The following is a 27,390-nucleotide window of genomic DNA, read 5'->3' on the forward strand; positions in this document are numbered from 1 at the left end:
CTTTCCATCTGCCATCTTCTCCACATTCAAATGTGTTCTGGTCCATGCTTAGCTGGGGCCTGATATAACAAATAGGAATCTTTTTTTCATCTGCATTGACCTTCTTTTTGTTTTAACAGAAGAAAAAGTCTTTGCAAAAGCCGGCTCTGCCCATCTCCCCACTTTATCTCTCACCACTCTCTCTTCCCTTGTTCTTGCTCCAGCTACACTCAACCCCTTTCACGTCTAAATGCCAGGCTTGATCTTCCTCCAGGACTTCCTCCATGCTCTGGTCTCTTCCCGGCTTCTCCCTCAACTCCGCTCCTAGTCCACCTCCAGGCTCAGCTTAAACACCACCTGCTCCAGGAAGCCTCTCCAAACCCTGGACCAAATTAGGCCCTCCTGCTGTTTGCGCCTTAGCACCCTGTACTTGTGCTACGTATCGCTCACCACATTTTTAATTATAATTCCTTAATCATGTACATGTATGGGTTCCTAGACTGTAAACTCCACAAGGCAGGGAACTTATCTATCTTATCCACCCATCACTGTATCACAGCTCCCAGTACCACACCTGACTCATAGTAAGTGCCCAATACATATCAAATGAATAAATGAATAAATGAATAAAATTAGGTGCTGAGCCAAGTGAGTTTCTGGCATTGTCACTGAGGTTCTGAGTTCTGTATCAACACTGTCCAAGGTTCACTTGGCTAATCAGCTGAGAAAACCATTTTCATGGAGCAGCCTAGTCTCACAGAAGCTTTAGAAGCATCTTCTGCTAACCGTGCTTCCCAGCATGGCTCACTGTGTTCAGTGTTAGGGAGGCCATAAGTCCCTGGTCACTGTGTCTGCTCAAGGAGAGGTGAGCAGTACCCCCTCTACCCACTGGGGACAGAAAGAAAACCACACCCAGGGAAGTCCCTTGCTAGTTAAGTTGGAGGTGGATGTGTACATGCGTTTGTGTGTGTGTGTGTGTGCATGTGTATGGGGGGATAGGGTTCGGAAAGCCTCTGGCCCCCTGAGAAAGGTGGCCTCCTCAAGAGCCCTTGTCAGTAAACTCTGCAAGTTTCTAAGGCTAAGCAGGACTTCCCAACATCTTCCCATCTCGGCACACGCAGGAAATGGCAATGTTTGTCAGGTGTATCTGAGTCCAGGGCCAAGGCTGTCGGTGGCCTCTGTGGGATTCTTCTCACTGTCTCTCCTGACCCCTTCTCCACTGTCTCCGACCCCACCCTGTGTCCTGTAAGGCTGACCGGTAGGGGCTGCTTCAGGGCAATGTGGATGGACTGCCTCAGCCTACAGCATCCTTGGGCCTTTCCCTCCTTGCTTCTGTCGCCTGCCCTCTGATGGAGAGCGACGGCGGTGCAGCAGGCAGGAAAGACCTGGACACTGGGATGCACACCCTGCTTGGGGCCCATCGTTCCGAGCGGTTTTGTCCTTGTAAATTATGCTAAACAAACCACACTAAAAAGAAAGTTTGTTGAGGATTAACAAACGTCTAATGAATTCAAATCTGTGACATAATAGAACTGGGTAAATATATTTTAAGTAATCAGCATGGAAGATTACTGACGGAGAAGTGACTATTGAATCTTAATTAAAATTGTATTCTGAGAACTGTCACTTAATATATTACTCTCACAGCCAAACAAAAAGCAGCTTAAACCCTAAGTTGGGAGGGAGGTGAGGGGAGCGGGTGGATAACAGGCAATTAGTGCACACGCCGGGGGGATGGAAGGATCTCTCTTTTGAGCTGGGATTTGAATGAATATTAGAAGGAGCAACCTAGGTCCCTCTAAGCATCTCGGAGTGGTGTAGGTGGTGGAGGGGACCACGGAGATGTGGAGATTAGGAGTAGAGGGCTGGTATCAGGAACAAAGAAGCAGATGAAAGCCGGCAGGAGGGGTCATGGGATTATTTGTGGGCAAAGCTGAGAGAGGTGCATGGGGATCAGAAGCGAGGCTGTGAAATGGATGCTGGTATCAAATGTCAGAATCAGCCTTCATGGAAGGAATCCATCTGCAAAGGAGCAAGAGCTTGTCTGCTCAGAATGTCTATGAGCCAGGAGCGGGGAGGGAAGGGGAGAGCAGGGGGAGTTACCAGGGAGCCAGCGGCGGCTGAGCTGGTGGGGAGGAGAGACAGTCTCCCCTGAACCTGGACCTGCTGTGCCGTAGGAATCAGCGCCTCTGGGCATTTACCCAGAGTAGGGGCAGTGTCTCCCTGCCCACCCCAACCCTGGCCCCGTGTCTGTGAGCGGTTTTCACAGCTCTGCCACTCATCCATGAGGTGCTTTTGTGTAATTAGAAAGAGCCCCTTAGCTGAACAGCCTTGTGCTGTGAGCAGCCTGCCCTGCCATACCTCACATCCTGAGTATTACTATCCCTGATTTAACCACCAGGGAGTGAGGTTCAAAGAGGTTTGGGCCTGGCCAAGTTCTCCCAGCTCTCCTGAGAAGAACTACGATTCGAACCGAGTACAGTCTGGCTCCAGGCTGTCTTTACAGCGGAAAAGGCCCCTCCAGAGGCCCCCACGTACCCGGTGTGCCCAGAAACTAGCTGCCTCTACTACGGATTGCGTAGTAACCTGTGGCAGCCAGCTGTTCGACTAAATGTGGGCACTTGTGTTTCCTGCTTCTAGGGGATGGGCCTGGAAGGGACGCTGGTGTTCTCAGGAGCAGGGGCCTAATTGGCTCAGAAAGACCCACCTGCCAGGCCCGATGGTCGTGAGTCACATACAGACACACGCGCACGCGCACAATTCAATATACTGGCAATAAATATAGAGTTGTGGAGCTAGGCTGGTGGCTTGTCATCAGAATCTCCAGATGGGATTTTATATTTAAAACAAAAGGAAAAAAAGAAAGATGAGGACAGAAAGAGGAAAACTAAGAGACATGGCGGACATGGCGGCACAAAAGGAAAGTTCCTGTTTTTTCACTTGCTGTGGACACCACAGACTTCCCCTCCTCCCCCCAGCCCCTGGGCCCTGCCTCCCTGTCAGAACCACGTCGAGCTGTTCCAGACAGAAGAGGCAACATTTAGCAGATGGCTGGCACGATGTATGTGATATCTCTCCACCCCGATTTCCATTTAAAAGATACCTTAGCAACCAGCCGAGGAGCCACCCGCCCCTGGAGCCTGTAAATCAAGTAAGATGCCTGTCTCTGCTTCAGGTAAAAAGAAACGGCCCCTCCAGGGTGCTCCAGGCCAACAGGAAAGTGTGAATTAATGAGTGGGAGGGGTTTGGATCTGCCAGGAGAGGTAGCCGCCTGCGTCCTTCCAGACTTGCCCTCTCAGAGGACTTGCTGCTCCCCGTAAATCACACCATTCAAGGGGAGCCCTGAAGGGACCAGCTCTGGAGCCAGGGGACCAGAAAGGGAAACTTGATTCCCAGACATGAGCTTCACAAAGGGGTTGCTTCTCTTGTCTGGGAGTCTCCTGGTGTGATTCCAGTTCGAGGCTTTCAGCTCTGCCCTTGTCCCACACCGGCACCTCCTCCTCCCAGGCCCTCAGGAAGTAAGTGCGGGGCTTCTTCTAAGGGTAAGAAGAGTGAATTAACATCACAGAACTGATTCCTCTACACCCTCTCCATGATGCTGCCTTGTACAGGGATCCTTCTAGAACTTTGAGGAAGAGGGGAGGCGGCAAGTTCAACGAATGTGTGCTGGAGGGGGAGATAGCTCCTGACCTCAAAGAGCTCCAGTCTGACAGGGGAGGCACAGCCTTTGACTGCAGGCAGCTCCTATTTTGGTCTTGGAGTTACAGCTTCTAGTTTGAAGGGAGAGGTTGAGAAGAAGAGAGAGACAGAGCAAGCCAAATCCCCAAGGGGGCCCCCTGCCCTGGGAAGGTCCCAGCTCCATGGCTCCTTTCTGGACAGGATGGGCAAAAACATTCCCTGTGCTGTCCCCAAGCCAAGCCACGGAGAAAGAGGCCACATCCCCAATCCTGGGACTTCTTCATAAACTAGCTTAAAACAGTGGTCTTAGATAGGACAGGTGACAGGGAAGACAAGGGGAAAAGGTATCTAAAACATTCAAAGGGCAGAGTGAGCCCATTTAGACTCTGTTTAAACTTCTGTTGTGCAAGGTAAGCAGTTGTGATTGTAAGTGAGTTATTAAGCTCTGAATTGCTTCCTCCCTGCTTTCAGTTACAGCACTCTGCCCCGCTGCAAACGTGTCCATGATAGCTTTTATTGTGCTGCAGTGTAATTCTGTGTTTCCGTGTCTTCTACCCCATTCACCTGGGAACCCCTTCTTGTCAGGGACTATGTTTTGTTCAGCTCTGAATTCCCAGGAGCAAGCCCAGGACCTGGCTCAGAGTAGGCACCAGGGACATGTTTGATGAGAGAATGAATGAATGAATGAATGATGAGTGCGCCAGCATGAAGAGCCGTACTCCCTGGCACCTTCATCACTCGGTACAGGCTGACTTACTGCAGAAGTGTGCTCGCCTCTATCTGGGGCAGGCCGGGCAGGCTAAGAAGGGGATGGGATGGAGGATAAATACTTCAACTTCCTCACTGCTTGGATGGGACGATTCTGAAGCACGTTCTGCACAGTCTCCCAGAAGTGCAGTGGCCCTTTGAAGTCACCTGCTCCTAACACAGCTTGTACTGGCTGCCTTCCCCTCCTCATCTCACCTCCCATGACTCTTCCCCTTCTCATATGTCCTGCAAGCACCATCAAATAAATCACCTACACTCAGATCCTTGTTTCAGGTCCATTTATGGGCAATCCAGCCCAGGTCACAATTCTTAATTATAGCTCTCATGATATAAGTTACCCACTGAGCCTGGGCCACTGTGGAAATGTCAGATACATGGAAATAAAAAATGATGAAAGCCATGCACATTCTTATCAATGACTAAACCAGCAACCTATTAAAAGAAGGAGACCTTGGCTCCTCCACAAAAGATTGACATTAATAGTTGAATGGAAAACGTCTTCTACACAGCGTGTTCACCACCGGGGCTGGGGAGCACCAGCCCTCTTTTGTCTTGAGCTCTGTGTGCGGCAGCATGTGGATGAATGTGTGTGTGTGAATGAGGGAGGCCCATGTACAGATGGGTGTGCAGGGTGAGTGGAGAGGTAGGTGTGTGCATGAAGAAGCAGGCGTGTCTGACTGACTGTGCCTGGAGCCGCCTCGGTGTGTGAGTGAGGGGGCGTCGCATGAATGGAGGTGATTGCCTGAGTGAATGGGTGTGTTTGTGTGAATGGAGACCTGTGTGGGTGAAGGAGGGCCTGGTTTTACGAATGAGGACCTGGATGTGAATGAGGCTGCCTGCAAGTTGAGGGCGCGTGAGGAAGGGAGAGGGAGCAAGCCTGTTTGTTCAGCTTTGATGGGAACAAATGCTGTTTTGCTGCCGTGTTGTCAACTGCAAATGCATTAATCTCCATGGCTGCCTGTGATCTGTCCCTGCTTAGGGGACTCAGACAGCCCACAGGGCTGGCAGCTCTCAGCATCAGCTTAGGCCTCAGCCTTCCTCCCCGTTTCCGCCCGTCAGCCTCCACGCCAGCCCTCAGGTGTGAGGGTGTGGGGGCTCTGATTTCACACAGAGAGATCTGTGCTTTGATTCAGTCATGGCTTTCAAGACTCTCCCTGAAGTATCTACCCCCTGCCCCCACTTCAAGCATCTCTCAGTTTCCATCACCTGAAGCCTCAAGCAAGGCTCCAGCTCTGGGAACCTGGGTGGACCACCTCCTGCTCACTTTGGAGGGGGAATGTGCAGAATGTGGACACACAGGGATGTGTGTCTAGTCAGCAGGGCCTTTCCAGTCCTTTCTCCCTTGTCCAAGGTTTTCCCTGGCAGAGTCATGTACAAGGACTCAATCTTTGCCATCTTAGCCCTTTCTAAATCACAGAGCACCCCCAGGTTCACTGCCTCACCAGCACCACCCCCATCCTCAAGCACCCCTGGTCTCCCTCTAGTCTCCACACTTAAGGGAGCAAGCGGAGTGTGGGGGCCCCTCTAGGACCCTGTCGATGAAGGGAGCAGTGGGGTGGATAATTCAACGCGGCAGATAATCCAAAACTCATTTCCATTTGGCTGCGGAATGTTCACTCTATGATTTACTCTCCTCATTATGTTTGGCTCAGGCTAAAATTAAAATTGTCTTTTCTTCTTCAAGCCACCCAGGCTACAGGGTAGGCAATGGTTGGGTAGCATTAAAGTTTACTCCAGCTAGAGAACTTAATTACGGGTCAATATCTGACCAGGACATCAGACTTAAAGGTCAGTAAAGGTAGGGGTTGGATCTCCCTCAGTGAATGGGGCTCCCTGAGGGCGGGGCTGTGTCTCCCCTCAGACTGGGGTCCCTGAGGGTGGGGCTGTGTCTCCCCTCAGACTGGGGCTCCCTGAGGGCGGGGCTGTGTCTCCCCTCAGACTGGGGCTCCCTGAGGGCGGGGCTGTGTCTCCCTCAGACTGAGGCTCCCCGAGGACAGGGCTGTGTCCAGTATCTATCTTCCCATAGTTCTGCCTCTGGGATCTGAGGCTGATATTAGCAGTGTCTTCCTGCGCCTCACAGCCCCCTCTCATCACCTGACCCTTGGAAGCCCAGGTGAGGGTCAGGCATCCCTGAAGCAGCCCTTCCCTGTAAGTCCATAGCTGGGCCTCAGCAGGCGCTGCCCCTGGCGTAATATCATTAAAGCTCACAGGAGAGAGGACAGAGACGCATATCAGTCAGGGAGGAACAGACGGCAGAGCTGAAGGGGTACCTGATGGAATTTTAGTGAAGGGACTATTTACAGAGGTGTGGGCAGGGTTAGGGGAACCCAAGAAGGGTGGTGTGACCACCAGCAGCTGGCAGCAGAGGGAGTCTTTTCAAACACTTTCACCCCTAGGCCTGAAGGGGTGAGGGCAGAGGGCAGTTCCCAGAACCCACGCAGGGTTACAGCCACGGGAGCGCAATAGGGATGGATCCAACCTACTGACCACCTGCAGCCTGGGTGGGAGCGGCCAAGGGGACAGGCCCCTCTCTCTCACCCTGCCCTCTCACCTCCTGCTGGGCCTCCCAGCGGCCAAACCCAGGAAGCCAGAGGACAAGGGAGCCTGCACGAAGCTGTCCTCACAGGCCAGCCTCCCGGGGCACAGGGCAGGGTGGATAAAGGTGGAGAGTTTACTTGCAGGAGCAGATGGGAAATAATCTGCACACAGATAAAGCTGCTTTCTTTCTTGTCAACTTTCCCAGTGAGTTGTTGGATAATGAAACCACTTGGAAGTGTAAGAAGAACAGGGAGGAAAAGGAGGAGGAGGGGGAAGAGAAAGAAGGAAGAGGAGAAAGAGGAGAGGTGAATCCATTGGAAACAATAAACCCCCACAGACTCAAGGGCAGTAAATATGAATTCAATTTGCTTTTGCCATTTACACAGCCCAGCCTTCTTAAGCGCTGACAGGCTGATCAGATAAAAGTCGCTTTTGCCACCAGGACGGCACATTTAAATTTTTATTGCAAACACCAGGCTCCATTACCCTGGGATTTGCTCTCTGCATTCCTAATGTTGTCTTTCTTCATGTCGGAATGTGAGCTCCCTGGCTCCCAGGGACAGACTCATACAGCAGGAAGAGCCTGGTGTAGGAGTTCTGTGACCTGAGTCCCCATCCCTGCCCTGCCCGGGGCCTCAGCAAGCCACCTCTCCTCTGTGTGCCTCAGTTTCCTCATCTGGGCAATTTGGCTAGATGACAGAGAGAGAGAGTGAGTGAGTGAGTGAGTGAGTGTGTGTGTGTGTGTGTGTGTGTGTGTTTGGTGTGGTTCATGTATTCAAATCCATTTCTAGCCCCAGTTTGGTGAGATCTGGGAGGGGAGCAATGAAGACACAGACCAGCCGAGCACTCAGTCCACTCCTGTCCCCCCTTTCTCTCCATGATCCTCCTTCCTTCCCCGTTTCCCTCCGCCTCTCCCTATCTGCTTCACCCTCTCCTTCCTTTCTCCTTTGGCCTCCTATCTGGAGACTCTGTCTGGAGTCGAGATCTGGAACAGTGCAGTCCATTCTCCCTCCTATGCTCTGACCCTCCACTTCACCCCCACCCCAACAGACACAGGAACGTGCCTGTCTCCACAGCAAAGGCTCAATCATTCAATCAGGCATCTGTGGAGCACCTGTCCCACATGGCATGCAGGATGTGGACATGAGAATGGACGAGCCAAGTGGGACATCTCCTCTCTTCTCAGGAGGAACTTACAAACCCATACTTGGATAACTGCAAGCCAGCAGAGGAGGACAGTGCGTACAACCATTTGATAAAGCAATACTGTTTTTCCATTTTACAGATGGAGAAACTGAGGCTTCGGAAGCTTACATAACTTGCTCAATGACTGAAGACAAAAGGCAGAGCTAGAATCCCAGCCCAGGTATGCCTTACCCCACGATGGGTGACACTGTCCTCACAGTAGAGGGAAAAGGAAGTGGCAGAATTCTATGGGAATTCTTCAGAAGACAGCCCTCCTAACCAGGTGAGGAGGGCCCTGGACTGTGGTCTTAAAGGATAGGTGGTAGGATTTCAGCAGTTAAAGCTGGTTATCTTACCAAGAACATTCTAAAAGAACAAAGATTCCAGGTGCTGTGGTAGTCCAGCCACCTCATGGGCAAAACACCATTTCACCCTGTGCTTGAATCCTGCCTCTACCACTCACTAGCCCTATGGTTTGGGCAAGTTGCCTGACCTCCTACTACCTCTGATGAAGTAAAGTTGGATGATCTCATAGGGCTGTGAAGATGACTGGGTCCCTCCATGTAAAACACTTCAGCAGGTGGTGCAGAGAGAGATCTTGCCAGTGTCACCCACTGTAATTCTTCTTCTGGGGACTGTCTTTAAGTCACAATCGGCTGTTCTTTCAGATTGCCACTAAAATCAAAAGCTAAAATGTAGAACATATTCATAGAACTCAGTACCCCCAGGGGATCTCAACCACCAGTTTAAGCAATTCTGTTGCTGTAGGTTCCATGGGCAGGAGTTAAGGCAAGTGACGCTGGAATCCAGGAGCAATAAGTGAATCTTCTTCCAACCCAGCTGCTCTGATTCCAGAGCTAGGCTTGAGGATTAGTTTGGAAGTTGGATGCCTCCAGCCCAGGGGAGAGGTGGCCAGAGGTGGAGGGAAAGAGCCTTCAAAGGCAAAAGTGCTTAGAAACCATGAAAGTCATGATGAAGCCCTGCTCAGGGTATTTTATGGCCACTCACCACGGGGGCCAAAGAGAAAGGGTCCAGCCGCTCCTCTCTGCTCACTCCAGGCTTCTTAGTAATTCTGTCCCCAGCCTGTTCCTTGCCACCAGGGCCCTGCCAGCACAGATGCTCTGTGCTCTGTTCACCAGGCTTCTGTCATTTACGTTGTCTGTACTTACTTATCGCGCTACATCATTAGCAGCTATAAATGTTTATGGAGCACCTACTGTGCTGGGCGCCATGCAGGTTCTCAATAAACAGTTCCTTTCTGCCCTCTGGGAGAGTGCAATCTATTAAAGGCAAGACAGAGAGCCAGCACTGAGGGAAGAGGGAGAGGTGTACCTGGCAGGGGACAAATGACAGAAGCAAAATCTGCCTTGTCTGCCTCCTCAGACTGGAACTCACAGAGAAGCAGGGGCTATGTCTCCCCTCAAACTGGGAATTCTTTGCACCTAAGTCATGATACTAGTTCTTCATAGAAACTGTATGCTTTTTTTGTGCAAGAAATGACTGCCTCATTGACCTCATTAACCTCAGGCTCAGCGTATCCCTACTCTGTGCATCAGTTTCCCCCATGTAAATGTGAGCATTAATTGGTTTTAAAGTTGCTGTGATGTTATGATCTTAACTACAGATACAGCAGTGAGTTTCACCTTCGGTCGCTCTTCTGTCCCCTAACTTGGCTGCCTTTTAGCATCACCATAAGGACAGCTGTCACTGTCTGGTGATGTCTTCTCCCACCTGAACTAACTGGGGATCTGTGATTAGGGAATCTTGAAAAAGTTATGTCCTTAAACCTATATTTTTTGGTGAACTTCTCCGAAGGCCAAAGATGTGAATTTGGCTTCAATAATTCTTACTCTTTAGCACTGAAATGTAGATGACATCTTTGTCATCATCATCATCATCATCTTATCACCATCTAATGGTGAACACTAGCTGAGTGTTAATTATATGCTAATCACTTTATACTTTAATCTTTTCATCCTCTCATCCACCCTATGTGTGGTTGGGATAATTATCCCTATTTTACAGATGAGGCAAGTGAGGCTCAGAGAGATGTTTAGCTGACTTGCCCGGAGTCCCCCTCCTAGTCAGTGACCACTGGTCCCTCTAGGCTGTCAGAGAGTTTTGTCAATACTGTCAGTCTCGGGACCCTAGGACTCCCCTCATTCTCCAGGAGAGCCAACCAACAAAATGTAGGCAAGGCTCTAGCCAAACAATCGGCAGAGTCATTTTATTATCAAGCACTTAACTGAGGGAGAATGGGAGCTCAGCCCAGAGTTTTGGGGCGGGGTTCCCTGCCCTGATGTTTCAGAGGTCAGGGTGCTCCCAGAGTTAGAGCACAAGCAGGTGAGAGATCAGGGGGCTGGCTGCTCCTGAGAAGAGAACCCTCCACACTGGTCCCAGTGGGGGCGTACAACTCCCTCTTTACTCACCCCATCACTTGGCCTCAGGATTCGGGGGGGTTGCCGACTTGGGGAAGGGACTCACACCTTCCCGTTATGAATGGGAGAAGCAGATCAGTGCCCAGGTGAGGCAGGGAGTTTTGTGTTTCTCCTGCAACCCTCGGGGTTTAGTACTCAGCAAGCAAGTGCTCCGCTTGAGACCCCAACTCAAGCAGCCTCAGGTAGGGTGAAAAAAATCATTCTTCTGATAATCAGGAGATTGGAGTGAGCTTGAGGCCAAAGCAGGGATGCCCACAACCGTCTACATCACTCCTGTTACCCTCCGTTGCCTCAAACGTCATGGGAAGGGTGTTTGGGAGAAAGGCGATCTCTGAATTCTTCCAGCCCTAACCTTTCACGATCTTATTCTTGATGCAACACTTAAAAAGATCAAATCAATCAATGGTTGAAGTATTAATGGCTACTTAGGTTAACTGAGAATTCTGCACTGTCTCAACCAAGAGTCCCTAATGAAATTTTAGGCACTGTCCCCTGACTTGTAGGAGTAGTATTTGGAGGGACTGCAAGGCCAGGGAGAGTGTAAGCATTTCTCCTAATTCGCATCACATAAGTGCTTCCTGCTTTTTGACATCAAGCAGAGCCAGAAAGGATGAATGCCTCTGGCTTAAGTTCCCATGCATGGATAGAATGTGAACGACTCTTGGTCCAAGAACTGGTAGCCACGTGTTGAGGATACAAAATGACAAAATAGAAGGCACCTGGGCACCTGGTGATCCCAGCACCACGGCACAGTCCTGGACTCTCTGAAGTTTTTGTTTAATTTTAACTTAAAAAAATTAGTTTGACTCATAAGAAATTTCAAAAATAGTAAGAAGTCCCACAGACTCTTCACCCCACTGCCCCCATGAAAACACCTCACATACCCGCGGTGCACATCGAAGCAGGAGACTGACATTGGCATGATGCCATTCACTCAAATGTTGACCCTTTTCCCTGCACTTTCTACATAAAAGAGAAATAAAAGCTTTTCTCATTTAGGCTACTTTGTTTTGTTTTATTGCTCACAATGGGATATGATTTCCAAAAGTACAAGGTGGTATGCAAGCCCCACCTCTGAGGAAGGCACGTGGTAGGCAGAAGGAGCTGGCCCAGGTGCAGGGGACAACCCGACAACCTTCAGGGCAATGTGGAGAAGTCCTTTTAAACAGTGAGAGGCACTGGACTTTTAAGTCATCTTTCCCTCTGATGGCGCTGGCAAAAGGACCGTCCTCTCCTACCTCCTTGCTCCACCACAGACCTCAGCAGGCATCCTTGCCCCCATGCCTAGCTCTGTGCTCACCCTTCTTTTGCTGGGCCCACCTCCACACCCACCTCGTACCTACGCAGAGCTCTGTATCCCTCTGCTAATTATGGAAACTTGAGATGCTCATTAGTGTTGCTGGTTCCTGGCCCATCAAAGTCACATGTCAGGACAGGAGAGCGAAGGCGGGTGACATTTGTTGGTATTTTCAACTCAAGTGAAAACAAACAAATTGCACTGCAGTTAAATGTCAAAGGCTCTTGAGCATGTTGTTGGGAGGAAGGGAGGGACATCTCCTCTCAGACACAGCCTCCTCTGTGTCCCTAAGTAGGTGAGGGTGGGAGATGCAACTGTGCTGGGAGCCTGCAAGGAGGGCCAAGTGGGCGGTGTTTGTCAACGTCCAGCCTCATCCCACTGTGGTTAGACACGGGTAGTCCCTAAGAGAGGACACTCATGCAGCATCCATCCATCCGTCCCGAGAACACTTACTGAGCATGCACTATGTAGAAAGGATTCCGCAGTAGGTGCTGAGGGGCAACCAATGATGGAGCAAATCTGGCTGGTCCCCACCTCCTGGGAATGCGTCTCCCTTAGAGAAGACAGAAGGCATATACACATATACACATATAATATAAGAAGTAAATAGTCGTCATTGTTAGGGTTACAATGTTCTTTGGGTTTTCAGATAAACAAGAAGGAAGGAGAACCAGGGATGAATTTCAGAGGCTTTGCTATGAGGCCAAAGGATGGACAACATTTAGACGTGTGCAGATATGGACTGAAGGTGCCATTCATCTCAAGATAGCCCCAAGGCATCCCTGCCCACATTATTATTAGCTTTACTAGCATTATTCCCCGCGAACTGGAGGGAAGTACACCTATGGAGCTAGATATATGTGCTACAACTCAGCACAGAAAGGGTTTCTGGGGTCTATGGACTTATTGGAATCGTGTGCTGAATTGTATGTGATCAAGCATTTTTCTCAGAAGAATGTCCACAGCCCCCATCAGACTCTGCAAGGTAGAGGTGATTTCCCCCAAAGCTGAACCCCTATTCTAGAGGCTGGCAAGAAGCAAGTCCTCACTGGATCTCAGACCATTACTTATCTGAGTGAATCCACTTGGGGAAGAGAGGTTGGAGATTTCTAGATGTGGTTCTTCCTGCACAAGCTCTAATTCCTGAGACCTGCATTACGTGACTGATTTAGAGAGACGAAACCAGCCCCAGCTCGAGGGGGTGGGGCATGAGGCCGAGAACTAGGGGCGGGAGAAGGAGGGTAGGCCAAACCTTCTCCAGGGAAGCAGCATCCTCTGCTTATGTCCAGCCCCGCAGTGATTGAATTATCAGTCCTTTCACTTAATGGACATCTCTCTGGACTGACCACGAGACCTGTGTGCATGAGACCAGACATTTCATTACCAGAGTCCAGTGGTGCTGTGTTGATCCTGGTTTCCTGACAATTACAAGAAGGAACCAGAATGCCAAGTAGCATCCTTTCATGAGCCTCGCCTTGTTCAAAACACACAAGCTGTCTTCCACTCCCTAGTCTCACATGTAGCTCTGGGTGACTGGGGAGGCAAGAAGCCCCTCGTAGGAGGTTCCAAAGTATAAAAGGAAGGCCTTGTGGGGAAGGGCCCTTGGGCCTGGACCACTCTGTCTGCAGAGAGATGAGGAGACCTATCACTTCTCCCTTCCAGATTAGGAATGAGCAAGAACTCCACAGGCTGCTGGTGGGCAATCTTCCAGGAACCATCACTCCTTCGTCTTGTCACTTCCAAGGGTACCTCTCCCAATGACAATGATATTATGGACATTCCAGGTCACTCTTGGGATCTCCATCATCTTCCCTTCTACATGAGGAGAAACAGAGGCACAGGAAAGAGGCTGGGGCTTTGGTAGAAGATGCTGGGACAACTTCTAAGTATCCAATCTTACCTCTCCAATGAAAGTCTTCTGGGAACAAAGGGGGAGGCACAGACCAGATTTGCTGTGTAATGTGACAGTGCATGTCAGAGTTTCTCTAGGTCAGTCTGCTTAACATCCATAGTATCAACTGGCCTCAAGACCAGAGTCATGTCTGGTCAATAGCAAGGTCACCCAGTCTAAGGTCCACCATGCCATCGGTCTGTTCCTGTTGGCACCCCAAGCCAGAATTAACCACATGAGCTATCAAAGCCACACTAATCAGTGGTGTCACCAACCAGGATTACAATGTCACTGTCCACATGGATGAGTTCTGAGCTCAGCTGATTCTTAGCCTAGCTCATCCTGATATGTGGGGGAGAGAAGTACACTTCAGTCTGTGGGTCTGCGGTGTGTGAGAGTAACCCTCCCTAAATTCTCTACGTCAGAAGCTAGAAGAACTGAGGGACTAGACCCACCTGACTGTCCCATCAGGTTCCGCAAACCTTACACATGGGCTCTGAGAGGAGCCGCCCAGACCACAAACAGGAGAGAGAAGACCGATGACGCTGGCGAGGTTCCCAGCTGTGGGAACAATCTGGAACTGCCCTTCTCCCCAACACTTCCTTATCACATGGAAAGAAAACACACACAGAGAGAGGGAGAGAGAGGATAGAGAGAGAGGGGAAGAGGAAGAGAGAGAAAGGACGGAAGGGAAGGGGGAGGGAAAGAGGGAGAGAGGGAGAGAGACTATAAATGGACACACACCAGCCACCGAGGGTCAGAGGCTTGGTTGTAGCTTAAGCTGCTGATGCAGAATAAGAGCGACCCCTTGCCTGTGTGTGCTATCCTGTGTGTGCCCCATAAGGAACTGTCACCCTGGAAAAGTCACTGGTAGTGCCAAGAGGCTGGAAGGAAGAGGCAAGAGGGGGAAAGGAGAGTTGGAGAGTGAGGATGTGGCAATGCTATTGTAGAGAAAGGGGGTAGTGATTGGTTGGCACTGATATGCTTACCTACATCCCACTGTGGAGGATGGATGAAGGAAGTCTCAGCCCTCTCTAGCTTTAAGGATCCAAGAGGGAAGCTTTGTTATAAAGAGCATCGCCCCACCACACCCACAGCCACCATGCTTAGCAATGCCACTCCCACCATAGCTCCCCCACAGTGGAAGCCTCTCCCCTTTCCCCTACCCAGACATTCACAGACACACACAACTCTCTTTGAGTTGGCTTTGATGTCCAGATGTTTCTTCCCTCTGGGCTCAAAAGCCCCTCTTTTTTCTTCAAAGGCATTTCCCCAAAGGAAGCATGGTCAGGACTGGGTGCTTTGCAGGAGGGTTCAAAGTTTTCCTCACAGATGCCTCTCAGGGTCTCTGATTTGCTGGGGGCATGCTTCATGCCCACGGTCAGAAAGTCACTCATACTGACTATTCTCTACAGCAAACTAATTCTGAGGTTCTGGCAGACACGCCAAAGCTCAAAGTCAACATACACGTCAGTGTCCAGCCCTATCCATCGTTCATCAAGTTCAAACACCTCCCGGCCTCTCCCTGCTTTGGGTTAACCCTTAGTCCCCACATACTTTTGTGCTGGACTATCTCTCTGCTCCATCTCATCCTGTTAGGAGTGACCCCAGGTTCACTAGGGAAGTCAGGTCCCCTTTTCAGCTGGGTTGCTCCAGACCAAGAGGGCAGACTGCCAGATCCAGTGGATGGGTAAAAAGTCAGAACTTCATTACTTAAAACTTCCTCAATGTCTAATATACTCAACCTCATCCGTAATTAAGAAAATGAAAATGAGAACATCTCAATATTGCTTTTCATTGAGAGACTAGTAAAGACTGTTGATACCCAGTGCTGCTGGGGCTATAGGCAAACAAGCACAACCGAACACTACTGGGCGGGGAGGGGTGGGGGTGCAAATTAAGACAGACTTCCTGGAAGACACTTTAGCAATATCTATAGGAATTTAAATGACGTTCACTATTCCATATCTAGGAAGTTAATTCTACACAGATACTTGCACATATGCACAAAGAAATAGGTACAAGTATTTCATTACAGCATTGTTTATAACAGACAAAGACTATATGTAATTTAAGTGTTCACCTTTAGCACATCCACATCTGAAATGCTGAATTGCCAAAACCTAATATATTGTGAGATCCTACATGTACCCCAGAAAAGGACACACACTTTATCTAGCTGTCTGTCTGTCTATCTATCTACTATCCATCTTTGATTTATAAGCCAGACAATTTTTGGAAGAACACAGAAAAATTGTGGTTTCTCTGGGAACTGTAACCGGAAATCTGGGGCATAAAAAAAGACTTTCATTTTTATCATTCACATTTTTTTTTTTTTACTGTTTCCATTCTTTATTTAAAGGTACTACCTCTATAATTTAAAAAAGTAGTTATAAATACCTTAAATAAATGAATATGTCTTGATCCCCCACCCCCCGCCCCCGTATTCCCATTGTTCCTGCCTTTGGGCCATTTCCCCAGACTTGGCACACAGCAGGCACTCTCCGCTGCCCTTGCTCTCCTTCCTCTGTGAGTGGGTGCCTTTGCATCAGCACAGGATTAGTGTGTATCGCTCTGCCAAACACACCAGGATCTCCTGGCCTCACCGGCCTCCCAGGTTGTGAGTGACTTGCTCCATCTCAGTTGCCACCACGGCAGATCTCTTCCATGCAGTCATGGCCTGGAACAAGATGCCTCACCCCAGGGCATGGGATCTGGTGTCTAGAACAGCTCCCCAAAGGGGTCGATGGAAAAGAGGAGACAGGAGAAAGCCAGGCAGCTAGCTTCCCCTATCGCCTCTTCCCTCCAAAGCATGGATTCTCCATACAACATGTCCAGAGAATTTCTGCTCAGCTGAGCAGGTGCATCTGATAAATGCTCAGCTCTGCTTCCTTGTGGCTTGTTGTGAAGCAGTGGCCGTCAGAGTGACAGTGACACAGCACCATACAATACTTCCCGTCCTTCACCGCCTCCCTACCCTTTGCCCTTACTCTCTCTGCCCTGGGACTGTACCTCCCAAATGTGCATCAGCATTTAATCCCTGCCCCAGGCCCCGCTTCTAGGAACCCCGGGTCTACACAGCCTCTCTAACGATTACTGGTCTCTAGGCCTCTTTTTGCTTTCCTTTTTTTAATGGAGGTACTGGGGATTGAACCCAGGACCTCATGCATGCTAAGCACATGTGCTACCACTGAGCTGTACCCTCCCCCACTCTAGGCCTCTTTGCGTCTTCCAAACTTAGAGTACCCGGGAGCATCTCAACCTTTGTTGGACTGAAGTTCAGCTTGTCTGAGACCTCTTGGATATTACAGTAGGAAGAATTCTCAGATGGCCTCTGAGAGTCCCACCTCTTGAAGACTCCCCGCCCTTGTGGGTGAGAAAGTGGGACGTGGGACTTGTGAATATGATGGCACATCCCTCCTGTGATTATGTTACATTGTATGGGATGAGTTTTCCACATGTTACTCAGGAAGGTCCTTAATCCATTGGCTGTGAGTTAACCGAAAGGGAGATATCCTGCATGGGCCTGCCTTAATCAGGTGAGCCCTTAAAAGGGACTCAGCCTTTCTTAAAATCAGAGTGATTTCTTCTGCTGGCCTTGAAGGAACAAACTCCGATGCTGTGGAAGGGCCATGGGGCAGGGAACAGCGGGCAGCCTCTAGGAGCTGAGGGAGGCCCCCAGTTGACAACCAATGAGAAAGCAGAGGCCTCTGTTTTAAAACCACAAGAAACTGAGTCTGGCCAACAATGTAAGAGAGCTTGGGAGTGAATATTTCTCTCGCTGAGCTTTCAGGTAAGAATGCCTTGATTTCAGCCACGTGAGGCCCCGAGCAGAGGCTCTACAGACACAGTGAGGCAATACATCTGAGCTGTTTAAGCCACAATGTCTGTGGTTGTTTGCTAGGCAGGAATAGAAAACTAATACAGAGACCCAGAAGTGTGGGCTCACTTCAGACTGAAAGGAGGAGGCAGCTAACTGCACGGAGAGCCAGAGGAGAGACACTGCACTGGGGAAAGTGGATCTAGGAAAGAGAGACGGAGAGAAATGAGACCCAGGTGTGCCAACGAGATTCGCTCGTGAAGCCAGAAATAGACAGACTCCGTAGCCGCTCTGGATGCTTATAACTGACGCATTTTCTGCTGTCGCATATGGAGTAAAAGCCAATGGTGATGATGGTCGTAATGACAGTTTGCACAGCCCTCGATAGTTAACAAAACTGGTATGATTGTTTGCATGTTTGATTCTCCAAGAACCCTGGAGAGAATATCTTCATCTCCACCTTACAAGTGAAGAAAACCAGCACAGATAGTTGAAGCCTCTCCTTGGTCACACAGTTATTAAATGGCTGTCCGGGACCCAAGGCTCATGGCTCCCTCCAAGGAGGGACAGAAAAGAGAGGGATGAAAAGGGGGCAGCTGTGCTCCTTGGGTCAAGGCCACGAGTACAAGTGTCAAAGGCAGACCTAGGCATACTTACTGATGGTGATTCTGGCACCTGGGGAAAATGCGTCACAGAATATCCTCGCCCTCCATATGTTCTTCTCTAACCAGGAACAGTTCAACTGTGCAGCTCTTCGGCTTTCTCTCAGTGGAAGATCAGACTGGCCATCATCCCTCCCCTCTAGCCATCCCGCACTCCCGGCTCCACACCTCCTCCCACCAACCTTTCCTCTTTTTCCTCCTCTTCCCGTGTTGAAACGCACCTCTTCTTATCCCCAGTCTCCGCCCACTAAGAATACCACCGCCATACGGAGGTGTGAATGAATAATGACGGCTGTACATTCCTGTCTCCACGCCAAGAAAAAGTGTACAATTTAAGACGGTTTTCCCAAGGCCCTAATCCAAAAAAAAGGATTCTAATTATGTGGATCTGGGGCCTTGAAATATAGGTGAGCTGCCTACCCTGCAAGCAAGCCCAGCTCCTTACGAGGAGGCTCTGGGTGTGGGATTAGCCTTTTTCTCTCCCAAATGATTATCTGATCAGCCACAAAGGTAAATATTTGTCGTTATTCCTGGGGAAAAGTAGGTGGAGGTTGCCTTATTGTCAACCTAGAGTTACATCAGAAGCGAGAAAACTCTTGTAAAAGCTTAAGGTGCTATGATTTACATGGGGTCTTGAGCAAAACACTTGCAGTTGATATGTCTGGCGTTCACCGATACCAGACACTCCCCCACTTCCGGACAACATTCCTCAGCCCCCTTGCAGGTCTGTGAGCCCTGTGACTGTGTCTGGCTGAGGGAATATGAGCAGACAACGTGTGTCATTGTCAGACCTGCTTATCCAGTCTCCCCCTCTCTCTGCCAGGAGGACCAAGGAGGCTGCATGTTCCAGATGATGAAGCTGAGAGAGAGCAGAGCCAACATCAGCCTGGAACTTTGAGGACCACATGGAGGACAGTTGCCTTGAAGATTCCTCAGTTCCCCTTTACTTCATGTGGGGTGAGAATTAAACCTTTGTTGTGTTCAGGTGCTGAGACTGGGGGCTGCTTGTTATTAAAGCGTAACTAGTTTATTCTAACTAATGCATCACTTAACTTCACTGAGCCTGTCTTCTCTTTCATAATGTGGAGAAAACCTGCCAGCCTTCATCCCAGGGTAGCCATGAAGAACAGGTGAAGCCACAGACACCAGCTTTGCAAACATGAATCCCTGTCAGATTAGATCAGAGAATGGGTGGCTCACCAGAATGGGGGTTTTGTCGACAGTACTATCCCTACACGTCAACAAGGATGGCCCTTGTGCAAGAGGCCCTCACACACGAGGCAGGGAGAGCTGGGAGGTGGACATTCTCATGAAATGAGGTGATGCTTGAGACCAGCAAAAGCCCAAACAGCTGAGAAAACAGCAACGTATGTTTCTTTTAGTGCTCAGCCCAGAGCTGTCCACTGCAATCTGCATAATTGGGTTCTCAGTCCTGGCTCCAGTGGGAGGTGATGGTCCAGAACAACATGACAAACCTCTCAGCTCCCTCTAGTTCCTCAATAGTCAGATAGAGCAGAGATGCTAAGTACCCCAATTCCTTACACTAACAGACCCCATCTTTCCCCCAGGGCTCCACTGGACACAAGGTACAACCAAAGGCTATTTCCCAGCACCTCACAGAGTTGTGTGTGGCCATGTGGTCTTGTGTGTTCCAGAGGAAGATGTGCAGAAGTGATGAGTGCATCTTCTGCATCCCTTGCTCTAAAGAAAAGACTTTATGCTCAGCTTCTCTTTCCAGTCCCCATGTGCTGGAAAGCGAATGTGCCAGCCACACAGATCCAAGCATGCAGCTGAGCACAATGCCCAGGGAGAGTCAAGCCACACGATGGAAGGAACCCAGGTCTGAATGACTTTGTCAGTCACAGAAGCCCCACCAGCCTGAGCCAGCTAGCCTGTTATGTGAGAGTAAAACACACTTTCATCTTATTTAAGCCACTCTGCTGGGACTCTCTGTTATAGCAACTTCACCTTTATCCTAACTGATAGGCTGGATAAAAAGAGGCTGCAGCAAATGTTTTAGTTTATTTCACACATGATTTCTAAGAACCCGTAGGACCAAAAGCAATCTTTCTTGTTTGTGAGACTGGCTAAAGATCTCTGCCTTCCCTAAGAAGGAAAGCCAGGCCCTTCTCCGAGGCAGGTAGGCTGTGGGCCCTGAAGCGTCTAGAGATCTGTTGCCCCCACCATCTAACACTCCTTACTTTCCCCAGTAACCCCAGGAAATTTTCCTGGGTTGTCCGCCACATTCTCAACAAAATGGACAAAGTCTATGATGGGACCATCACAGGAGTAAAGTTTTAGACCAGAGGAGCTGCCGTGGAAGGGGATGACAGGTCCCCCTGGTCTTCCTGCCCAGGCGGTGACAGAACAGAGTTAAGAGGCTGAGGGAGGCTGCATGCAGTGTGTAATTCCCTTATAAATGGCAGTAAAATGGAAAACACTGTCTTCTTACGAAAACAAATATTTCAGGTACAGATACAGACATGTGCCCTTTGCTGTGAACTTCTCTTCATGCACACCCTACCCTGTTCTGCTTCCTTAATGGCCTCCATCTCATCTCTTCAGGCCCTTAATCTTTCAAGACTGAGAACAAATGCCACCTCTTCCCCTCGAAAAACCTGCATGTTGTCCACACCAGATCAATCGCCCCCTTGTCCAATCTGCTAAAGCACATTTTTCTGTGCTTCCTTGGGGACACTTGGAGCCTTGCACCTTGTAAATGGGTTGGTGAAGATGCAGGATGAAGGCTCGCGGAGTGGCTGGAGAGCGGGCCTTTTAATGAGAACGTCTAACATCTTTCTCCTGCATGCTGCTAGGGGACTCATATATGTGATCTCATTTGATTCCTATGTCAACCCTCGATTCAGGTACTATTCTTAACCTCCACTTTAAGGATGAGGCTGATGCAGCTCCAAGAGGTTAAGTAACTCATGGTCTCCCAGCTAACACCTGGTGGAGAAGAGATGCCAACCCAGGAAGCTGCAGTGGAGACCTGACAGTTATGATCGCTGCACAATGCCGCCCTTGTTCATGAAAAGGACGAGTGGTGCCCACGAAGCCAGGCACAAGGGAAGTGTCCATACCAGAGAAGGTGGCCGCAGCCAGGAACAGGCACCTCTGTGTTCAGAAGCCCCTTGGGCTCGGGAGTGCGGAGCCCACGCAGGGCCTCCCTTGCTGAGGCTCCTACTAACAGCAGGCTTGAGCTTTGAGTTACTCAGCTGAGACAGCAAAACAAGTCTGTCAATTAAGTCAAACATCTGGTCAATGTAGCAAAAAAATCCGTCACCAGGGGTCTGGCCACAGACCCAGGGCTCCTTCCAGGCAGTAGATTCTTCCCCAGGCCCCAGATGATGGAAGTGAGGCCTCTCTAATTCCCAGGCCCTAATTTGCACGCTCCCCTTTGATTGGCTGGTGAGATTCACACCTACCGCAGCCCTAAGGACATCATGTGAGCCAAGGAGGGACAAATCCTGCCGGCTCTAAAAAGCGCTTCAGAATGAAGAACTGAATTCAGGGCGGATCCAAAAAGCACAGAGCCGGGTGGTAAATTCTCTACTGCTTGCTGTAGAAATGCAAATTGCCATAATAAATGCCGATTATCCCAATTACCTCTAATTGTCTGGCTTGTGTAGCAAGAGCATTACCATAGGAGAGGCCAATAAGGGTGTATTTAGCAGAATATCCTATCCTGGGAGTTGGGTTACAAATGAAGTAGGTGAGCTGGGCCAGGAAGCCCCCTCTGCGGTCCCTGGGAGGGATGTCACAGAAAGACACGGGGGCTACACAGTCTCTCAGCTGCTTGGGGACAGCACTGACGCAGTGACATCTTTATGCAATGGTCATTAAATGCTGTTTTAAAAATTGGCCGTGTGCTGAAGAGATAAGGGCAGAGAATATATGCTTGTTCTCCATGCCTCCTTCCTTCTGGCCAGCTGGGTCTGTGGAACAGCAAAGCGGGGGAGGGGGAGGCTATTGGATGGAACACGACATTATTTTCCATCATTGTAATGTAACGTTTGTTTCGTCCATTTATTTAATCAAGCAGCCAGGCGAGCACACGCCATATACCAAGTATCTGGAAATACAGAATTTTAGAACCAAAAGTGACGTTAGAAATTACGCTCACTGCGCATACAACAACTGTACCAGGACTTCACGCCTTCTAGTGGCAAATAAGTCATTGAGTTTCTACCACGTGCCAAGCACTGTTCTAGGCTCTGAGAACACAGCAGTGGATAAATGAGACAAAACAAAAACACCAAGAACAAATCCCTGCGTTCTAGTTTGGGAAGACAGAGAATAAATGAGACAAACAAATAAAATAAAGAGCACAACAGAAGGTGGTAAGTGCTGAGGAAAAATAAAGGGAAAGAGAGGGTGGAGATAACTGACACTGGGCTTGAGGTTGAATTTGAATGTAATTAGAGTGACATGAAAGAAGATGACCTAAAACCTTAAAATGTGGTAGCAACGATAGACTGCTCCTGTCTCTAAAGAACACATAGTTTTAGTCAATACCTGAATAAACTAGAGAAAATTTGATACAAGGCAGAAAAATGTGGTCACCAGTTATCGACAAGTGCATTAGCTAAGGTCTTGTTTGTAGTTAGGTAGACTCATTTTTTATCAGCTTAGGTAAGATCACAAGGTTTGCTGGGACCTCGTAATTCTGTTACAGTATTGATTAAGGCTGAGCAAATGCAAAATGCGCGATTTGCACGCACCCTTGTGAAATTAAAACCTTTCCGTTTACTGATAGAGCAATAATTACCACAAGGAACTAAGGCCACCTCGACTAAACCAAGAAGTGATTTCATCTGTCAATGAAGAGAAAAACAGAGCCTAAGCAAGGAATCTTCACCTTGGCTTGGTCCAAGGACGGAAGCGTTGCTGGGCTCAGACGGATGCAGGAGACCCGGGAGATGGCTGGCAGGAGTGTGTGGATTACGAAGGAAGTTCTCCAACCCTCTTACTCTCTTGCCCAATTCCAGGTACAATTGCTGGGCTTTGGCTGAAGATGTCTCCTCCAGGATACGCAGACTCCATCCCAGGACACCCCACAGGTGCCCTCATTACTTGATTCACAGCCTTCCTGCCCCAAGCCCTCTCTGTCTGGAAGAAAACCTGCCAACACATTCCTCTCTTCTCTCTTCCATCCCAAGCTTTTTCACTGGCATCTAGGCATCTCTGCATCCGTATCTCTCAGGTAGCCCTCATAAAGCAATTCTGACTTATCGGTGGGGCCAAAGGAATACAACCACAGGGAGACTTCACAACTGATAGCACGTGACAGTTTATAAAGTCTTTTGTGTCCGTTATTTCATAAAACCCTCACAAGAATCTCATGTGTCTGTTTATGGAAGCAGGCACCAAGATTCAGAGGACATGCCCAAAGTAACAAAGGATGGAAGCCCGACTGGTCTGACCACAATGCACACGTCCACCATGACCTCATCATGGCCAGTCACCTCCAGTGTCCACTGTACCCTTCCTTTGTGGCTGGGCATATGGCTTCCAGAAAGAAGACAACATTTCCCAGCCCTTCTCACAACTAGGTGTGGCCACGACTAAGTTCTGGCCAATGAGGCGTACGTGGCAGAAGTATCCTTAAAGGAAGGTGTGATAAACTCTTTTTAGAATATAAGTTGGTCTTCATTCTAGTCCTGGCACAGAGCTCTTAAAAACCTTTCTAACGTCCTGTGATGAGCGCCATAGAGGTGTCTTTTGCTATGTTAATGGTGACTTTTGGAAAACACCTAAGGATGGGGGCTCGTTCTAGAGGAGCCTGCCACCTCATTAGAGGATTAGAACTCTCAGTCCCACCCTCCTGACCTCTTAGGAGGGGAGAGAGGCTGAATCAATCACCAGTAGCCAAAGATCAATCAATCATACGTCTGCGATGAAGCCTCCATAAAAAGCATGTGGACAACTTCCAGGTTGGTGAACACCTGGAAGTGCTGGGAGCGTGGCTCACCTGGACAGGGCGAGGCAGCTCTGCCCCTTCCTACACAGCTTGTCCTGGGCGTCTCTTCCAACTGGCTGTTCCTGAGTTATACCTTTTTTGTAATAAATGGGTGAGCTTGTAAGTAAAATGGTTCTCTGAGTTCAGTGAGCTGCTCTAGCAATTTAATCAAACCCAAGGAGAGGGTCATGGAAACCTCTGATCTATAGCCAGCTGGTCAGAAGCACAGGAGACAAACTGGACTTGCAACTGGCTCCTGAAGCGGGGGACGATCTTGTGGGACTGGGCCCTTAACCTGTGGGATCTGACGCTGTCTCCAGTTAGATGGTGTCAGAATTGAGTTGACCTGTAGGACACACAGCTGGTGTTGGAGAAATACTTGGTGGTGCTGGGGGAAAAGCACACAGCAGAATTAGTGTCAGAATCGTAGAAGGTTTGGGCCTTTCCCTCTTCTCCTTCCTGCTGCCTGGAATGAGGAATGTGATGGCTGGAGTTGCTCTGGCCATCTTGGACCAAGAGGTGAGTTTGCTTCTAGAGGAACCCAGCATAAGATGGAGGGAATAGAGTGATACTTGACCAAAAAGGACTGGGCTCTCCCAACGCAGGATTTGACCCAGATCTTGTACCTGACAGCTTCAGGAACTTTGGGGCAATTAAGTTCCCAAGATGATCAAATTTATGGGAATTTGGAGACTCAAGAGATACTGCACCCCCTCCAGTTACCTGGGGTGAGGGAAAGCCTAGAACTGGCTCAAAGGGAGAGGCAGGCTGGATGGGATGGAACAGAGGGGAGGGAGGGCAGGTAGAGCAGCATTGGGCTTAGAACAGCCCCCCAGAGAAGGGTGGCAGTGACAGCCAACCTGCCCCCTGCTTCCCTCATAAAGATGTCCATAGGAAATAGGAGGCTTTAACCCGGAGACAAAAAGGATGGAGAAGGACAGCATTTGGGAGAACAGGGTGGTGGTGGTGAGGCGCGATGCTGTAAAGGCCCCGCCAGTGGGCGGAAAGAAGAAGGAGGTGGTGCAGCAGAAGTCAGACATTAGCACCGTCTCTCTTTCCCACCAAGCACTTCTTTTGAGTGTGGGATAGAGGGATGTTCTCTGCAGAGGACCCAGGAGATATAATAAATGGGATGACCTTTGCAGGCCCATTCAGATCTGAAGTTTGGAGTTTTATGGCCTTAAGATAAGATGACCGGACCACCCCAGGGAGCAGGCAGCAGAGCCAAAGAGGGAAAAGTGGAAGAACCTATAAATGCACTAAGCAAAGGTTTTCCCAGTACAAATACTGCCTCCTCTGGGGGACGGCCCAGAGTGGGAGACAGAGCTTGGCCTTGGAGAGCTCCCGATCTGAGCGAAGAGACTCAGCCCTGTCTCTAAGGAGACCCTGATATAGTGGAGGAGGGCACCCATCTGAAAGATAACCACTGGCCACAAATCCACTCCTGGATGAGTGGATGTCTTCACCAGGAGGTGATGTGGACAGAAAGGAGAGGACCCCACTCAAGAATCTACCAGAACTGCTCCTTCTGGAGGGCAAGTCACGGTGTCCTGGACTGGATAAAGCATGAGGTTTACAGGTAGAACTCTGACCCACTTCTGCTTCTCTACCCCTACTCAGATCACCTCAGGCAAGCTTCTCCTCTCTCCACCTTAATTTTCTCATCTGCAAAATGAAGAGGACATGTGTTTTACTTATCTCAGTATTTGGAAATTTGAATGAGATGATGATGATGATGATGGTGCGTGTGGTCCAAAAATGAGGCTCTCTCCCCTTCCCATCTGCCCCACTCCTAGGTCCCGTATGTCCTTTCTTTGATATCATTTGGTGAGCCAAGGGGAAGGGCTTCCTCCAGATCCCATCTGCCCAGCTGCCTGTGTCCCCAGAGGCTGGACTCAGCCTGCAGATACTGTAGCAGGCTCTGAGCTGAAGCCAATGCCTAGATTACAGGACATGACCTCCCCTCCTCCTGCGACCACACCCCCTTGCAGTCTGGCCATGCTCAGGTCTCAGCAGCTCAGACCTAGAGACACAGTGTCTGGGGGACATGGTAAGTGACTCCTGGCAAAGTCCATATGATGCAACAGGCATTCTTCAGGCGAGTTATCTCCAGGATGGGAGGTAAGCAAACAAGGATGCCTCAGAGAGGTCTGGCACTGATCAAGGACATTGTAAGGCAGGAGGCAGGGGGCCATCTCTGCTCTCCAGAAGCACACAGGGAAAGTATGCCCTGTCTCTCTGCAGTGGCAAGGAGACAGCTCTGACTGCAGGAGCTTCTGATGGGAAAAAAGCCTCCCCAGCCCCATGGATGTCCCAGTTTGATGGGGGAGATACAGCCTGGGTCTTCAGGGACCTCCTAGTCAAAGGAGGAAAACCACCTCCGGTTTCAGGAAGATCTATCAGGTGAAAAACACCTGAACCTTAGGATGCCCCAGTCTCATAGGGGAAACAGACCTAACTTATGGTATCGCCCATCCCGATGGAAGAGACCTAGTCCCTGCTGCAGGTGGCCCCAGTCTCATGGGGTGGAAAGCCTCTGCTTCAGGAATCTCCAAACCCGATGCAGGACTCAGCCCCTGACCTCAGATCCCCAAGCCCTGGCCTACAGGAACTTCTAGTGAGAGGATCAGAACACGTTTATGGAGTCTGTCACAAGCCAGTGCAAGTGTCATAATGTGGAAAGGGATATACTGGGTTCATTAGGGAATGAATCCCCTGAATTGGAAGTGGGGTGGGGCTGCCTTGCAAACCCCTCCACCCATCCAACCCCAAGTCTTGCTCATGACTTTCCCTGCTGACCTAGAATGGGAGGTTTTGCATCTTTTCCCAAACCCCTCCTTGTCCTTAATTCTATCAACATCTACTGAGCACCAGCTCTCAGCCAGGCAGTGGGGCTTCAGAGATGAACCTCTTTTAATCTGGCCTCTGCCTTCCAGAAATTCCCATCCCCTCTCCCACACTGCCTTTCCTCCCTGCCCCAACCACCCGGAGGCCCATAACGTTCTGTTTACATGTTCTAACCTCGCTGGCTGGAGGGCTTGCCTTGGCCATGTCCGTGACCTGTGTCCAGCACAGAGTTCAGCCCCAAAGCTAGCACTCAACAATTATTGGCTGTATTTGACACACAGAAGGAAGGTATCAATACACTGTTTTCTACACTCTTTTGTATACT

General features: G+C 49.7%; 1 protein-coding gene across 5 annotated transcripts in view; it reads right to left on the reverse strand.

Moving 5' to 3' along the window:
* LRFN2 (leucine rich repeat and fibronectin type III domain containing 2) overlaps nucleotides 1-27,390 on the reverse strand; it is a 169,129-nt gene that overhangs the window by 43,587 nt on the left and 98,152 nt on the right. The window contains exon 1 of one of the 5 annotated variants that reach the window (XM_032463016.1): nucleotides 12,337-12,356. The exons of the other annotated variants lie outside the window; for them this stretch is intronic. The gene's annotated coding sequence lies outside the window, so the exon portion shown is untranslated. Of the gene's footprint in view, nucleotides 1-12,336; nucleotides 12,357-27,390 lie in introns of those variants that run through there. 5 annotated transcript variants of the gene reach the window in all.

Source organism: Camelus ferus, chromosome 20 (assembly GCF_009834535.1).
Source record: "Camelus ferus isolate YT-003-E chromosome 20, BCGSAC_Cfer_1.0, whole genome shotgun sequence".
Classification (NCBI taxonomy): Eukaryota; Metazoa; Chordata; class Mammalia; order Artiodactyla; family Camelidae; genus Camelus; species Camelus ferus.